Genomic DNA, 12,934 nt, shown 5'->3' on the forward strand with positions numbered 1-12,934 from the left:
GAGGATGCCATTCATCTCTCCTTTCCTCGTGACATTCCCCTCCTTACTCTGCGTCTCTGTCTTCCCCTGGCTCTCCTCCTCTCTCTCCCCCCTTTCTCCTCCTCCTTCTCCATCTTTCTCTGTATCTCATCAAAGGCCTATCGGTTTTCCTTCTCTTTACCTGTAATTTGAACTTAGCCGTTGGCGCTCAAGCTCCCATCACCCACCTCCACCACCTCCACCACCACCACCTCCACCACCACCACCTCCACCATCTCCTCGACCAACATCCTCTCTGGGATCAGACGTGGTCACGTTGGCCCCCGACGCATATGTGGCTGTCATAAGCAGGCTGCAGGTCCAGAGTCAGCTGTAACACGAGTCCTGCTGCTGTTGTTCGACTGCCCCCCTCAACCCTCTTATCACGCAGTCCACGACCCGGCAGCCAGGCAGGGACTACCTGTCTATGTAACAAGACACTATGCTATGACACACACACACACACACACACATATATACCCACACATACACCCAGAGAGAGAGAGAGAGAGAGAGGGAGGTAAACCCATCAGACTGAAGCCGTTCGGGTCATCGTGAGGCAGAGAGATATAGACAGCGACTCCGAGAGAGAGTGACCTACTGACCGAAGACCTGAGGCACTGCTGCATCCGGAACCTCGGGATTCCACCATACCTTCCTACGACCGGACCACCGATCCTGCTCTCTCCAGATCTACATATTACATACACACAATCTTGAAGATGACACATACATAGGCGGCATCCTCATCATATGTTGAAGAAATGACGTGTTTGGACAATGGACAAATAAGATAATCTCCAAGGATAGGACAAGGTGCAAGTGTTCTGATGCAATGTAGAGCTTTTTGATTCTGTTTTCACTGTGTCTACAACCAAAAATACATTTAACTGGTGGGGTGTGACCCCAGACACTGGTCTCTGGTTTTAGGCCCACGTGAGTAAAAGGGATGTTGCATTTCTGCGCTGCGACGTTCCTCCGTCTGATCCATGTCAGTAGAAAGAGGCTCAGTCTGGGCGTGTTTCCTGCTCACTGCTCATTGTGCCAGCATGCACGGGATGCCTTGTTCGGCCCTCGACCAGTGCTTTGGTTCTGACCCGTCGGACGTGCCCAGCGACCAGAGGCCTTCCCCGGGCTCCGAAGACTCCTCCTCCTGGTGCAGCAGAACTGATCCAGGAGGACCCGACCCTGCGGGGGCAGAGCCGGTTCAATCCCAGCCGGGAGCCCACCTCCCTAGTGGTGGTGGTGGTGGTGGTGGTGGTGGTGGTGGTACTGGTGGTACTGGTGGTGGTGGTGGTACTGGTGGTACTGGTGGTGCTGGTGGTGGTGCTGGTGGTGGTGCTGGTGGCCCAGTGGTCGTGGAGTACAGCCTCAGCGACAGCTTAACGTCGGCCCGGCCGGCTCACCGACCACCGAAGCGACGCGGGTCAGAACGCTCTCACTGGCGACCGACAGGGGAAGGGGAGCCCCTTGGGACCCCAAGGACCAGCGCTGTCTCCTGGGGCTCAGAGGAAGACCTCCCGGGGGATGGGGGTCCCCTGTTGGCTCCAAGGTGCCCACTCATCCCAAGGCCTTCCATCATCATCCGTCAGCCAGGGGTAAGCCCGCAGAACACACAGCAGCCTTAAGGTACGAACACACCAAACGCATATCCCGCGTACGACGCGTATAAAATCGGCAATTTTTCCATAGGGAACCATTGGTTTACGCGCGTATGAGCTGCGTACACGCGTGCACTAAAGCAACATTTTACCCGCGTTAACAGGTCTGCCGCTAACGGCAATGAGAATGGTGAATATGATCCCCTGTAGATCACAGGGTCATTTTTGCATTTGTATTTCCTGTTAATTGAATTCAAATATCTGTTTAAATGTTTTTACTTTTAGTTTTGGGTGCGGCCACACCAACCGCGTTACTCGCGTTGGACAACGCGAGTAACGCGCCTAACCTGACGCTTGACCAGTGTGTGGTGGTTCAACGCTTCCAACGCGTCAACGCGCCAACGCAGCTAGATGAGTCCATGTCCATGCAAGTGAACGGAGCGTTCCCTCTTCGTCATAACTATCAAACCAAACATCCTTCACATTCACTGAGCGAACATTATGAAAGTAAAATGCACATTTCTCGCTAAAAATGCTTCCATAAACGCATTTAATGGCGTAACTATGTAACTATTTCCACCCAGAATAAAGAAAAATGTCGGCAGTGGCTGCGCTGGAGTCCGAGGTAGGAAACCCAAACGCCGCCGTGTTTGGGTGATAGAGTTTAGATCGGGTTAGATTAAATAATCTCGGATATAAATAACAATAATCGGGTTAAATAACTTCACATGGTGTGTCTGGTGTGTTTCCAACATTCGTAGTGTTGATCAGCAGAGAAGCAGTCCGCCAAGACGTTGAGGTTGCTTAGCAACCAGAGACTCTGTCCATGCAAGTGAACGGAGCGTTCCCTCTTCGTCATAACTATCAAACCAAACATCCTTCACATTCACCGAGCGAACATTATGAAAGTAAAATGCACATTTCTCGCTAGAAATGTTTCCATAAACGCATTTAATGGCGTAACTATGTCACTATTTCCACCCAGAAAAAAGGAAGATGTCGGCCGTATGCTTCTGTGCAAGCTCACTACTCTCTGCCAGTGACGTCGGGTCAAGCTCCACGCTGATTGGCTACCGCGGCTAAGCGTCACGCGTTGGAGCGTTGAAAGTTCAATTTTCTGAACTCCGGGCGTTGGTGCGATGGGCGCGTTACTGCGTTTACGTGCGTAATTACGTGCAACTGCCGCGCCTAACGCCCCCAACGCAACGCTTCAACGCTTCAACGCGTGTACCGCGCCTAAACCAATGGTTCCCTATGCAAAAATGCCGATTTTCAACGCCCCTAACGCGAGCAACGCGGTTGGTGTGGCCGGTGATGTTGTACTCACCACAGGGGGGCGTTAGAAACCAATTCTACCACCCAAAAGTGCGTGTGTGTGTGTGTGTGTGTGTGTGTGTGTGTGTGTGTGTGTGTGTGTGTGTGTGTGTGTGTGTGTGTGTGTGTGTGTGTGTGTGTGTGTGTGTGTGTGTGTGTGTGTGTGTGTGTGTGTGCGCGTGTCTTTGTCTGTGCACGTGTGCGTGCCTGCGTATTGCGCAAATTAATGCACACAGACATTTAAATAATTGATCAAAGAAAAGCAGGCCTTTCCAGACTCATATCAACTGCTGAACTCCATGCATTTCTTCCCCGAGAGAGGGTGACATCACTAAAGCTGGAACACAGCGAGGCTCTCCCCCTCCCCCAATCAATATCGCTGATTGGCGGTGGAAAATGCACGGTAATAGAGGAAGTGCGACGTGGGCCAGAGGGCGTCCATGTTGTAATAGAAACACTGTGGTCCCTAATGCTGACCACTTGGAAAGGCAAAAGAAAATCTCTCCTCGGATGCTGTTTGTGGATGATTCAGGGTTTAAAAATGTGATAAAATTGGGTCAATAAGAAACACATATGGAATATATTTTGTCTTCAAATCCACACGATATCACACATGATTTGCGAAATCATGTGTGAAATTATCGTCACTGTAATTTCACTTTCAGGTCATCCAAACAGCTGAAAATGCAAAACAGAGGCCGACTAAAAACAGGCCTTTTCTAATGCGGTAGAATGAGGAGTACGTCCACACAGTCATGGTTCGATACTGATGGTGTCCTCAGTGAGATGTTAAGTCAATATCTATCAGTGCACCTCCCCGTTGGACTCCGGACACACATCCCTTCAGCTGGCCGGGTGTTTGTTTGTGGTAATCTGGCTTGTTTGTTTTTTGGGTTGATTTTCTTCCCTTTTTCGTCAAGGAGGTCATTTCTTCCCCAATACCAGATGGCTAGGAGAAGGGACTCAAGATAGATCATCTCATTGGTTAAGGTTATCTAAGAGTGTGAGGAGGAGGTGGAGGAGGGGGAGGAGGAGGAGGAGGAGGAGGAGATGACTGAATGACCTATACTCTCACACAGAAGGGGCCTACTGAGCATGTGCAGTGAACAGCTGACCGAGCGCGTATCACCCCCGAGGCCCTGACCTCTTAACCCTCAGCACCAATGACAGCACCGGTTGGACAATGGACAGCTTATACAATAGCCTGTGTCTGCCGCGTTTAAATTACTGCCAGCTGATGTTTTCCTATAGTATGGATCACAATAGACATCAAGCTAGTGTGTGGGTCTGGTGTGTCTGTGTGTATGTACGTAGGCGTGTGTGTGTGTGTATCAGTTTACTGTGTACAACGTCTGGGTTTATCTCTGATCCTTCTAAACGGCGGATGTGTTTATTGCTCAATGGTTTATCTGGTTTTATCTCAAAACGGTACCCACTGTCACCCAGAATGCAGTGCTGTACACAACGCAAAACAAACATCATGTACTACGGCCTAACACCTAATACTGCACATATGCAAATACTATTCATGGAGTTGCCTAAAAGTATTTTCTGCACTGAAATACACACACACAAACAACTTCACACACACACACACATACGTACACACAATAACAATTGAAGCCCTTCAAGCCATCAACACAAACACACATGCATAAAACCGCATCATATGGAAAGCGTCAAGGCACATAAACACACATGGTGTGACTAAACACATAAACAGTATAGCATCATAGCACTCGTCTATACTATATGGCGTCAGGCTACACACAAGCAAACAAACAATAAACAGGCACAATGCAGTATTCCAAGGAACGTCATTGCAGGGCCCTTGGATCTGAACCACGTTGTCCTTGGACACCACAACCCTCTCTGGAGCGTCGGTGCAGGGACTGCTGACTACGCAGGGACAGTTGGGCTCGACATGTTTTCTTCATATTTTTAGTTAATTTCTATTCTCAGATGACCTTGCCTTCACTGACGACCTTGTGTTCTCTTTCCCAGGCCTCCTATCAGGAGTCAGAGGGGCAGGAAACAGCAGCCGATAGGTGGGAGCTTCAGGAAGTAGAAGATGGGAGGTTATCAGGTACGGAATGCCTTCCACTTCCAGCGTGTCCTTTGTGACTCTACCTCTTTCCCCAACTTACCGATGTCCCGGAAAGGTCTGGCAGAGAGGCAGGGGAAAGCCCCGTCTGGTCCTGGGATCTGCTGGTGGAAAATGGGCTTGTTTTGTCTGTGTGTGTCTGTGTGTGTGTGTGGGGGGGGGGGGGGTTATGGGGGTGTATGTGGGTGTTTTTGTGTGTGTATGGAGACACAAGTGTAAGTGCCAGATGATCACCACCTTGCCATCTTGTCTGGTGGAGGCTGAGTGCTGGCGGTTACCGTGGTGATGGGTCTAGGGGGCAAAGAATCGGGAGGGGCACAGAGTTATAAATGGGTAAATTGGGGAGTGTCCACTTCATGTACAGTGTCTGTGCGTATGTTTGTGTGTGTGTGCGTGCGCGCTCATAAGGGAGTGCGTGTGCGTGAGTTGTCTATGTGTTTGTGTGTGTGTGTGTGTGTGTGTGTCTTTGTGTGTGTGCGGGGATGTGTGTTTGTGTGTGTGCGTGTGCATGAGTTGGGTGTGTGTGTGTGTGCGTTTGTGTGTGTGTGAGTGTGTGTGTGTGAGTGTGTGTGTTTGTGTGTGTGTGTGTGCGGGGATGTGTTTGTTAAAAAGCTTTGGCATTGATAAGCCAAGGCTGTCCCGTCTGCATTCCATCCGTCTTTTGTTCCCTGTCCCTTTGTGATGACATCACAGAGTGGGCGCACATTCCTCCTTAGAAAAAGGAGTTATTGCTTGATTGTGATATTGGAACACTACTGTTTTTATGTGTCATGTGCTCATTCACCCTAGTCCTAATGTACATGAAAAGTGTTTTTTTCATTGTAGGAAATGATAGTTCATGCACCAATTACATTTGAAAGTCTTTTGAATGGTTTAGAAGGATTTTAAAACACTTTACTTTACATCGTCAGCTCATTCAACGGTTTAGAAGGTTTTGAACTTTACTTTCCATTGTCAAGCATTTTAAGTGGTTTAGAATGATTTGAAACCGCTTTATTTAGTGGCATTATCTCTCTCTGTCTATATCTCTTTGTCTCTATCTTTATATATATTCACACACATTCACGTACAAAATCTACAGTGAGAACCGCATAAGAGGAAGAGTATCTTGTGCGCTGTACTCATACTTCCGTCTTTTAAGAACTAGGACACATTGTTCCTGCTAGTTGATGAATAGGAAATATTAGAAAGCACGGTTAGACAAAAACAGATCTTTCTCTTTCATTCTTTCACTCCCTTTATCTTTATTTTTCGGTTAAACTTAATATATACACACACACATACACACGCACACACAAAGATGCTTGACTTTAGCGGGCCGCGCTGTGGGCCTGTGTTCCGCCCCTGTGGCGTGCGGTTGGACGTCCTGCTTGCTCAGCATGTTCACACACGCAAACACAACAGACAGACGGACGGGGGGACATTCGGATGCTTCCGCCCGCCCCATTCTTCCCATTGTGTGGCCGTTGTTTGTTCTGCAATGGACTTACACTTCTGTCACGTTTTGTACGCTCTGTAGATACACTCCTCGGACACTTCACTCCGTGCCGCACTCCGTTACAATCGGCCGTGATGGGTTGGTCGCCGTGGTGATGGTACTTCAGTGTACGTGCACTGGCATCACGCATGACGGCCATATTGTGCACTCTAGGGTTCCACATGTTGGGTACACATACACACACATACATTGTGTTTACACACACACACGCACACACACACATGCACACACAGATCGTCCCATGTAAAGGTTCAAGTGTTTATGTGGCCGTGTTGCAATAGTCCATTTGGGACAGTGCTGGTTCCAGCGTGTTCTTATGTGACGAGCTCTCCCGGTTCCCCTGAGCGGAGGCCATCTGCTGGGCTTCCTCTTGGCAGTCATTAGGCTAAGTGAAACGTCTGCGTGAGCTCAGTAAATCTGCGTGATTTGACCAGTAGGTACAGCCCTGGCAACGGCTTCTTACTCTATTGAAATTATATCTACCCGCTCTCCGTGTGCAAACAAATGTGCTCAGACAGCAGGCTTTTCCGTTCATTGAGCTCTTGTTCACACATTGCAGAGATGCTGCATAGTATGTGTGTCATGGCTAGTCAGGCGTTCCCACACACAATCCATTGTGTTATTTACTTTATAGCAATAGTGACAGTAATGATGTGCAATTAAATAGGCAAGGCAACTCTTTAAAATTGGTCATGAGATTGAGAAGGTAGAGAGCCACCTAATGATTATGTGGGACTCTGTGACCCTGTGCTTTAGCTACTATGTTTGAGTAAAGAATTTACAAGTACCAGTACTAGTACAGTACTCGTTAAAAGGTACTTTCCTGCACTGCAAATACCCTCCCCCGTATATATACAGTATATATATGATGGTTAAAGTATGACTAACATGAGCATATAAGGTGGACTGTCAGTGGATTAGAAGAGAAACACATGACAGCTCCAGTAGAACTTACCACAGCTGTTTGATAGTGAGAGCAAAAACAGGTGCAGCTTGTTCCGTTTTATTATTGGTTCGTAGGCGCGCCAGTCCCCATAGTTAGCCACTCGAGACTCACCTGTGTGGGCCTCTATTGCACCTCTGTGATAAGATGGTGACTCAATTGCCAGGAAGCTTTCTTAACAGGTTGTTAATGTCGGTAATATAGCGAGGAAGGGTTGTTTTAATTTAGGGGCATGAGACATCCTCAATAGATAACCTTGAAGGTGTAGGATATCCCATGAGAGTTTACAACCATGCATGCTACCTGCATGCATGGTTAGGCTGTCACACTTCGTGATGCACTTTCACAAAATAGGAACCTAACAAGCAAGCTTCCTTAATAGGCATCAAGGTTAACAACAATTGACAGTGTACAATAGCATAAGCTCATAGCAGAATGGGGAGAAACAAATCTAACTTGGACAGGATCCTGAGAAGCAAGAGTGTGTTGCTGCACTGAACCACTTGAGTTGAGTGACCTTTTTTGAGGTCACCCAGCAAAGCCAGTTAGTGTGTGTGTGTGTGTGTGTGTGTGTGTGTGTGTGTGTGTGTGTGTGTGTGTGTGTGTGTGTGTGTGTGTGTGTGTGTGTGTGTGTGTGTGTGTGTGTGTGTGTGGGTGCGTGTGTGTGTGTATTCGTGCGTGCTTGTGTGCGTGCGTGCGTGCTTGCATCTGTGTTAGTGCGAAACTGCACGTACGTGTATGCATGTGTGTGCGTTTGTCTCTTAATTGCATGTGTGTGTGTGTGCGTGCCTGTGTGTGTGAGTGTGTGTGTGTGTGTGTGTGTGTAAGTGGGGGTTTGGAGAGGGACACTATGGAGTGAGTCATCTCTAACAGATTGAATGAGCTCAGCCCTCCTTGCTGCAACGTTGCCAGTGAGAGACGGAGAGAGGGGAGAGAGAAGAGCCATAGCACACACTGAATCAGAATCCACCACAACTTACCACAGAGCAGTGACTGTGCTGTTGTCCCAGCCCAGTTGTATTCAGCGTCAATGGTGTCAGTGTGTGGACTCTGACCCACACACACACGCCCGCATGGAAGAAGCCTGCAGACACCTACAAACCAGCAAGTACACTCATCAACTGATTACCTGCTTAGACACAACCACACACACACACACACACACAAACACACACACAGATATATACGCAAACATACAAACAATGGTTTGCAGCAAGACACCTACATATCAACTTGTACACACAAACACATAGAGACACACACACAAAACCACAAAACAGGCACAGAGCCAAAACACAGGCAAGCTCTCATAAACGTACACTCATGATCCAGAGTGACCTCCCCACCTCACCTCTCTCCAAACACATGCGTGTGTCAACAGCTCTGGATCGTCACGGTGCTACGGCGCCGCTGCAGTGGTCGACCTTGGTTCTGCTCAAGCAGCCAGTCGAGGCCTTCCTTGGAATGCAACGGTTCAATGGAATGTAGCGGCTCAAACCTGAGCAAACACAAACTAGTGGTGGAAAGAATGCATCCACCCCTGTTTTAAGGATAGGAGTAGCTTTTAGCCACCTAAAAGGGTGTACTGAGATTGTTTAAAAAAAAAAGAGAAAAGAAACGGGGAACGATGTTAGTATTGGCAGAACCTTTGATAGCGGTTCAAGGTGAAGGAGGTGTTGAAGTTAATATTGCACCATAAGGCTTCTAATGACAAACTTGAAACGTGCATATTAGGTTCAACAATGACCTGCACACTAACCATGCATGGTGGACCTTTAGGAACATACAAGAGCTATGGTAACATATGCGTAGCGCTGCTGTTGCAAAGCTTCTCACCCAGTTTTAGGTCTAGATCTTAAGAATGTGTGTGCATGCATGCGTGCATGTGTGTGTGTGTGTGTGTGTGTGTGTGTGTGTGTGTGTGTGTGTGTGTGTGTGTGTGTGTGTGTGTGTGTGTGTGTGTGTGTGTGTGTGTGTGTGTGTGTGTGTGTTTGTGTGTCGTTTGTACAGGGCGGGGGATTGTTTATGCATACTTTAATTACACTAAATGATTTGAAATCTGTTTCTAATCATGTGTGCCAGGAATCCAAATCCTTGACCAATTACCATTCGGCCAGGTTTCATTTTCAAACCCGACTTTGGGGAAGAAATTGTCTTCCGAAAAACATTTGTGTCTACTTCCTGTAATCATGTAGCGCCGATGGGCACATTATGCAAAGAGAGGAGGTAACACAATTATGTTGTTAATTCTATGTCAGGAAACACACATTGCATGACTGCATCGGAGTCAACAAGCACATCAATGAGCTAGAAGTTAGCTGTTTCAGGGCCCCACCCTCCCTGATGGGAACACGGTCGCCGTGGTGATCAACTGTCACTTCCTGTTTGAAGCCGAGGTCCCCAGAGGTCTGACAGTAAAGGAGGGAATCAAGGGGCCTTTAGAACCCAAGACACACACATGTACGCAACACACACACACACACACACATGTTAAACACATGTTAAACACATGTGCACAGTATATGTTACACACAACTCTCTCATTTATAGGAAACCGTGGTATGACAACAGTAACACCTACATACCCTGCCCCTGTTGGACATTCACAACCGTTGACCAAGCCTCCTATCGGTCCTGTGATAGGGCACCAGAGGGTCTCCCAGCCTCCTATCGGTCCTGTGATAGGGCACCAGAGGGTCTCCCAAGCCTCCTATCGGTCCTGTGATAGGGCACCAGAGGGTCTCTCCAGCCTCCTATCGGTCCTGTGATAGGGCACCAGAGGGTCTCTCCAGCCTCCTATCGGTCCTGTGATAGGGCACCAGAGGGTCTCCCAGCCTCCTATCGGTCCTGTGATAGGGCACCAGAGGGTCTCCCAGCCTCCTATCGGTCCTGTGATAGGGCACCAGAGGGTCTCCCAGCCTCCTATCCGTCCTGTGATAGGGCACCAGAGGGTCTCTTGTGATAGGGCACCAGAGGGTCTCCCAGCCTCCTATCGGTCCTGTGATAGGGCACCAGAGGGTCTCCCAGCCTCCTATCCGTCCTGTGATAGGGCACCAGAGGGTCTCTCCAGCCTCCTATCGGTCCTGTGATAGGGCACCAGAGGGTCTCCCAGCCTCCTATCGGTCCTGTGATAGGGCACCAGAGGGTCTCCCAGCCTCCTATCGGTCCTGTGATAGGGCACCAGAGGGTCTCCAAGCCTCCTATCCGTCCTGTGATAGGGCACCAGAGGTTCTCTTGTGATGGGAGATGCAGGGGCATAGCGTTCTGTCTCTTGTGAAAGGAGACAACAGAAATGGCAACATGTCCCCCAAACAACCTCGAGCCTATCACCAACCTGTATGTGGTGGTACGGGAACAGTGGTACCTTGGAACATGCTCCTGTTCTTCAGGGATGGTCTACCCAGGTGCAGCACATGGTGGGCGCTTCAGCAGGGATGAGGGATTGTGGAGGTGTGGGCGGGGCCAGCTTAGAAGATGTGTGAGTTAAAACCTGTTTTTTCTGGCAGAATAAATACTGGTTTCCTGCTTTCATTCTTGCTAGTAATAAGCTATTATTAACATGTCATGGTTGGATCCCTGTGTCTTTTTTTATACTTTACCTTTATTTAACCAGGCAGATCATTAAGAACAAGTTCTTATTGACCGTGACGGCCTGACAAAAAACACAAGCTTCTTGGGGGGGAGAAGGGGAAGTGAGAAAGGATGGGTTAGAGAGGCACCAGCACACGAACACAGCTGTACAGACGTACCACAAGGCAGCAACAGGGACCTGCAGGATAACATACAGCTACTCAGCCATACAACAAGCACGAGCAAAGGGGTCTAAGTCTAAGTAAGTGATGCTTTTAGAAACTATTAGAACATGAATGTTGAATTGTAGCAGGAAATATTGAACATTGAATGAATTTAACATTCTATTGAACAAGAATTTCTTTGGTTTCAAAGGAATTTCCCAGAAAAATTACCGTTTTGAGAAAGCGTGGGCCGGTTGCAGCTTTAGACCGAAATTGAAGCCTCAGTTTCAACTTGACTCTCGGCAGGAAGCTGTAGACGAAAACATAGATTCTCTATCTGTGAGTCTTCTATCTTGTAACCGTCAGGAAACGGTCTTCTTGTGGTAATGACTGGGGGTTATTTCAACATACAGTGTGCAAAATAGAAAGTCGAAAAGACATTTGTTCAGTATTACGATATTTGAGCCACAGTTAAGTGTTTTTCCCACACTCTCATAGAGGAGAAACTAAGAGAGGGAGAGAAGTAAGGGAGAAAGAGAAAGACCAATTTGCAAATCAATTAAACCACACTGACTGAAACACACTCATACACTCACACTCACACACACACACATACATACACACACACACACACAAGCACACGTACGTACGTACGCGCACACACGCACACAGAGCCAAGCAGCGCATCTGTTTCCTGCACGCAGTGATGATGAGTGTGGGGTTCTCTGGGGGAAGGGTGGTCCCTGTCTTCTGTGACCCCCCTCACTCATGACTCATCCTATTGTTTCAATCCTGCACTCTGACTCCGCCTCGACACCCCACCCTAAATCATGAGAAACGACCCAGGAATGTCTTACTGCTGGGACCCGCCCTCATAGCCTCCTTATTCAACGTCATCGAGAACTACTTCTGGCCTGGCTGTTGGTTTCCGTTTCACTTCCTGTCACCCAGCTGCGTCAAAGTGTGTGCCGGAACACAGCTTGTCAAAGCCACGGGGGCAGGGGGTTTGGAGCCAGATCATGACCATGGTCGTGGTAACGACCGTGGTTCCAATAATAATATCTCATGTTCCCATATGAGTGCATGAGAAGTCTATAATATCACTAGACCAGGAATGGTGTATTAGCCTTGTATATCACTTATAAAGACCAGGAATAGCCTAGTACATTACTAGAGACCATGCATATAAGTCTAGTATATACCTATACTAGAAACAAGGAATGGTGTATAAGCCTAGTATATCACTCTTAAAGACCAGATATATAAGCCTAGTGTATCACTACCAGAGACCAGGATGATGTAAGCCTAGGCATGGTGTAAGCCTGGTATATCACAACTAGATAGGTCTTCTTTCCCCAGAGCTTATTTAACATAAGGGGTTGGCAGATCAGCGGATGAAAAGACATTCCATTAGTAAGAAGATTAGTCCTTCATCATAGTGGATGCTATGTGCTCAGTCCTCTATTACTAACAGCTGCACTGCACAAACAAGCCTGTTCTAAGATAAGATATCAGTCCGATACAAAGATGACATCCTTTTAAAACAGTTTAATATTGTTTGGGAGTTTTTTGGTGATTTCAATGTTTGTGTGTGCGTGCGTGCGCGCGTGTGTGTTCGTGTGTGTGCATGAGTATGTTAAAGAGAGCGAGAGAGAGAACGGTAGAAAGACAGTCGGGCAAACTAACAGATTATTTATATATCTTGTGTTCTTCGAAAGTTGC

The 12,934-nt window shown here is 47.9% G+C and overlaps 1 protein-coding gene and 1 long non-coding RNA gene across 3 annotated transcripts in view; one reads left to right on the forward strand and one right to left on the reverse strand.

Moving 5' to 3' along the window:
- Positions 1-4,290: 4,290 nt before the first annotated feature.
- LOC115550577 (uncharacterized) lies at positions 4,291-11,138 on the reverse strand. 2 transcript variants are annotated; one of them, XR_003977916.1, is made up of 6 exons: positions 10,813-11,138; positions 8,830-10,687; positions 8,459-8,572; positions 6,528-6,684; positions 5,081-5,328; positions 4,291-4,988 (listed from the first exon to the last, which is right to left on the reverse strand). It is a non-coding gene; the product is annotated as an uncharacterized LOC115550577 (long non-coding RNA). The 2 variants fall into 2 exon arrangements; XR_003977915.1 differs by having other exon boundaries at positions 8,830-11,138.
- Positions 11,139-11,173: 35 nt separating this feature from the next.
- fam107b (family with sequence similarity 107 member B) overlaps positions 11,174-12,934 on the forward strand; it is a 17,054-nt gene continuing 15,293 nt past the window's right edge. The window contains exon 1 of the mRNA XM_030365741.1: positions 11,174-11,310. The gene's annotated coding sequence lies outside the window, so the exon portion shown is untranslated. The remainder of the gene's footprint in view (positions 11,311-12,934) is intronic.

This window comes from Gadus morhua, chromosome 9 (genome assembly GCF_902167405.1).
Source record: "Gadus morhua chromosome 9, gadMor3.0, whole genome shotgun sequence".
In the NCBI taxonomy this organism is placed as follows: Eukaryota; Metazoa; Chordata; class Actinopteri; order Gadiformes; family Gadidae; genus Gadus; species Gadus morhua.